Source organism: Ictidomys tridecemlineatus, chromosome 5, assembly GCF_052094955.1.
Source record: "Ictidomys tridecemlineatus isolate mIctTri1 chromosome 5, mIctTri1.hap1, whole genome shotgun sequence".
Classification (NCBI taxonomy): domain Eukaryota; kingdom Metazoa; phylum Chordata; class Mammalia; order Rodentia; family Sciuridae; genus Ictidomys; species Ictidomys tridecemlineatus.
The window spans coordinates 191014371-191018898 of record NC_135481.1 but is presented as its reverse complement, the minus strand read 5'-3'; the positions used below and the strand labels follow the sequence as shown (position 1 = coordinate 191018898).

Sequence of the window (4528 nt, the reverse complement as noted above, 5' to 3'; positions counted from 1 at the left end):
TGAGTTCCTGTGCATATACTTATTTGATATCCTAATAACTGCTTTCATAGAACTGTATGTTCAAGCATTTTGCTCATTGAAAGATTGTATTCTTGGTAGATGTGGTGGTGCATACCTGTAATCCCAGTGACTTGGAAGGCTGAGGCAGGAGGATTGCAAGTTTCACTCTCCTCCTCCTTCCCCTCTCCCTCCCCCTCCTTCCCCTCTCTCTCCTCCTCCCTTCCCTCTCCCTCCTCCTCCCTCCCCTCTGCCTCCTCCCTCCTCCCCTCTCCCTCCTCCCCTCTCCCCTCTCCCTCCCCCTTCTTCCCCTCTCTCTCCTCCTCCCTTCCCTCTCCCTCCTCCCCTCTCCCCTCTCCCTCCTCCTCCCTCCCCTCTCCCTCCTCCCTCCTCCCCTCTCCCTCCTCCCCTCTCCCCTCTCCCTCCCCCTCCTTCCCCTCTCTCTCCTCCTCCCTTCCCTCTCCCTCCTCCTCTCTCCCCTCTCCCTCCTCCCTCCTCCCCTCTCCCTCCTCCTCCCTCCCCTCTCTCTCCTCCTCCCTCCCCTCTCCCATTCTCCTTCCTCTGCTCCACTAAGCTACCTTTAGCTCATCTATTCATTTGCATTTGATGGTTCTTTCTACCTCTGTGTAAAGGTGAAGCTCCCTGTGGCCAATTTGCAGATGCACAGAACATGATCTTTTAAGAATTCACCCTGCACAACCGCCCCTTCCCTTCCCTTCCCTTCCCTTCACTCTGCCCCTTGATCTCCTCCTTCTACATTGCCCATCTTCTCTTCACTATCCAATCCTTCTCTCCACCTTTCCTTTATTTCACTCTAGCCTCTGCGTATGAAAGAAAACGTTTGACCTTTGAGTTTCTGAGTTTGGGTTATTTCACTTAGCACAATATTCTCCATTTCCATTCATTAACCAGGAAATGCCATAATTTCATTCTTTTTTATGCCTGAGTAGAACCCCATTGTACATAATTTCTTAATCTATTCATCTGTTGATGGGCACCTGGGTTGATTGCATAATTTACTATTGAAAATTATGCTGCTGTGAACATTGAGGTGACTGTATCACTGTAGTATTCCAATTTTAAATCTTTGGGGAAAGACCAAGGAGTGGTTTTAGCTGGGTCATAAGGTGTCTCCATCTTCTTTGTGTATTCTGGATATTCTTTGTGTATTCTGGATATTAATTCCCTAGTGGAGGGGTAAGTGGCCAAGATTTTCCCCCATTCTGCAGGCTCTCTTCATGCTCTGAATTGTTTCCTTTGCTGTGCAGGAGATTTTTACTTTGATGTCATCCCATTATTGATTCTTGGTTTATACTTCCTGTGCTTTGGGGGTCTTGTTAAGGAAGAGAGTGATAGCACCTCTTAATAGTGACATTTGAAGACGAAGGGTTCTAATTTTTATGGGGACCAACATTCCATTGTTTTATGATTAACAAGAATCTTGTTGTCCTAAGAAATATTTGTCTGATCTAATTTCACAGAGATTTTTCTCCTATGATTTCTTCTAAGAGTTTTATAAATTTATCTTCCACATTTAAGCCTGTTAGTGCTATAATACATTTCAGGCTAATGTTGTACTTTAAGGGTTGAGTTTCGTTATTTTTGCAGATGGATTTCCAACTTTTACAGCATCATTTGTTGAAAAGACTCCATTGACCATTTTTTTTATTATTAAATTAACTTGGTGCCTTTTTATAAAATCAATGGACTGTATTTGTGTGAGTGTATTTCTGGATGTTCCATTGATCTGTGCATTTCTCCTTGTGCCAATGACAGACATTCTTGTCTACTGCAGAATCACACCAAATCTTGAACTCGGGCAGTTAAAAATCTTCTGATCTGGTTCTCCATCCCATAACATTTATGGAAGGTATGTATCCAGCTCTGCTCATTTATTTAGTGATTCATTAAGGAAGTATGGAGCATGTCAATGTGCCAGGCTTGGCTCTGGGGGCTGGAAGACACTCTTGGCCCTCCTGAGAGTTTTCCAGAGCTGAAGGGGGACGGGGGTTGGCTGAAGGGGGAGCGGGTTGGATAATCAGAAATATATATGTATATGTCTGTTTGTCAGATAAGCACTCTGGTGTGTGGGCAGGTAGTCATCAGTGCCATGAAGACAGACCAACAGATAGAAGGGAGGTCAGGCAGAGACACACCGAGGAGGTGACTGGAGCCTAAGCCCAGGGAAGAGGGCGTGAGCCACGCAGCACCACAGCACTGCAGCACCACAGCACCGTGGGGAATGTGTTCCTGCAGCCCAGGAGCTGTTCGCTCTGGTTCCTGCCCTGAGGGAGCCTATATTTGTGTGGAAGGAATAAAAAACCCACTTAGTTCTCATTTCTGTGGACAAAATAGAGTGGGGAGACAGCCCAAGAGCCCCAAGGGAGGAGACAGGCAGTTACCAAAGCCCCAGGCAGCCCTGCCAGGGAGACCACAGGTGGACCGGCTCCAGGGCAGACAGGGCTTGGCGGTCTCAGGGATGAAAGGCCAGCGAGGACAGGAGTCCTCCAGGTGGAGTCCCACGGACGCACTGAGCCCCAGGCCACGGGGCTGGGCACTGGGGTAAGGGCTGGATTTTATTCTAAGGCGCATCGTGCAGCAACGAGGGGCTCAGGAGTGGTCTGTGCTTCTGAGCGGTTGCATGTTATGGAATCAATTCTCTTATTTAGCTGCTTCCGTGTAACTTAGAGGCCTGGATTTCAGAAACATCTAGAGCCTGGTTGCACCATCTGGAAACTTCCAGTGAGCTCCCAACCTGGGGTGATTCATGACAATGTCAGGAATAGACACACTTCACATTCTGGCTATTGCACTCACCTGGAGGCAGAGAGGACTCTTCATTTGACACCAGAAACAGCGAGCTGCTGAGTCAGGAAGTGCTCGTTGTCTTTCCACATTTCAACCAAGTGGACTTCTGTTTATTGTTTATGCTCTCTGTCCATCCCCAGCTACAAAAAATTTTTTATTTGAAAATAAGACCAAAGTTACCAAAGGAGTCACCAATATGGAAATACTACAGAGATTATCTGCACAGCCTTCCTTTCCTGATCTAGTGGCCGTTGGTCGGATCGTGTCCTCTGGAAGCTTTCTGTGTCTTTTATGATGGCGGCAGTTTGGGACAATATAGCTGCTCCCCTTCCCTCCCTCCACCCCGCTGCCCTTGTCACACGGGAGATTTCTTCATTTGGTGTCTGTGTGACCTTTCTTCATGATTAGGTGCAGCCCGTGCATTCTTGGCTGGAAGGTGAGACATAGACGGTGTTGGATGATTCCCGGTGCAGTACATCTGGAGGCTCCTGATGTCCACCTGTCTGTCACTGGTGACAGTACACACCCCCAGGCCTTCACCCAGCGTGGAGATGGAGTGGAGGACGGGTGGAAGAGCATTGGAGGGACAGGAAGACGGAACTGGCAGCAGTGCAAACCCAGAATGAGGACCCGAAGCCTGCTGTGAGGGTGTGCTACCAAGTACACGACAAACACACACACACACACACACACACACACACACACACAAACACCCCCTGCAACACACATACCCGCCCCCCACATGCACATACCACACACAGCACACAGGCTCAGATCCTCTTTGTAGTTTTCAGTTCTCAACGAGGTCCTGTTTTAGCACAGAGGCAGGTCATTGCAAGAAATATTTGGGAGAGATTTTTCAAATTTCTGCATTTGAACTTTGCATGTGCTCCCTCCCCGCTTTTTGACTTGTTGGGTTTTCCAGCCTTTGCAGCTATGATTAGGAGGTCTGATTGCCACCGTGTGCCTTGGCATAAAGCGGTGGCGTTTGGCCCTGGCAGGTTTTTAATTCTCCAGGGTGTTTGAAATACCCAGCGCTGCGCAGACCCCACCTGGGACCCACTGAACTGGGACTCTGAGGCAGGAGGAGCTGGAAGAGCCCAGGGGTACCTGCTGCGTACTGTGTGACGACCGTGGACTCCATCTCCGCTCTCTGGCTAAGTTCCGTGGCTGGCTGACACGCACTGAGCACTTGCTGGGGCAGGCCATGTGTCACAGGCATCTGAGGGCTTTGTCTTTGCAGCCTCCATTTTCCCTTTGGGTAAAAGCTTCCTGATTCCTCTTGGGCTGCCACCACCCCCACTTTCAGCTCATGTGGTTTTGGGGACACGGACCTGTGACCTTGACTTTAGGAGTAGACATGGATCTCAGTCTTGGCAAATTGATCAACTTGTACCCAGGACTTTCACTGAGATGATTGGCAAAATGATGCTCTCTCTCATTTGGAGCTTCAAACTGAGAGGATGTAAATGTAAAATTGCCAGGGGCTACTGCAGAGAAGGTACCATCCCAAGGGTGAAACCAACAAAGAAGACAGCAGGAAAAGAGATGAACCCTGGGGGGTATGGTTTGAGTCCCTAGATCCATCCATGCCTGAAGCTATCTCTCCTGTATCTCTAAATTATAAGTCAATAAATTCCTATTTACTCAAGTCAGTTTGAGTTGAGGTTTTTGTCCATTACAACCAAAATATTCTCTTCTAAAATATACTTAAAACTAAAAA

At 48.2% G+C, this 4528-nt stretch overlaps 1 long non-coding RNA gene across 1 annotated transcript; it reads left to right on the top strand.

Annotated features, from left to right (window-relative positions):
* Positions 1 to 1721: 1721 nt before the first annotated feature.
* On the top strand, positions 1722 to 4231 carry LOC120886806 (uncharacterized). The gene is made up of 2 exons (XR_005729917.2): positions 1722 to 1867; positions 3214 to 4231. It is a non-coding gene; the product is annotated as an uncharacterized LOC120886806 (long non-coding RNA).
* Positions 4232 to 4528: the final 297 nt, after the last annotated feature.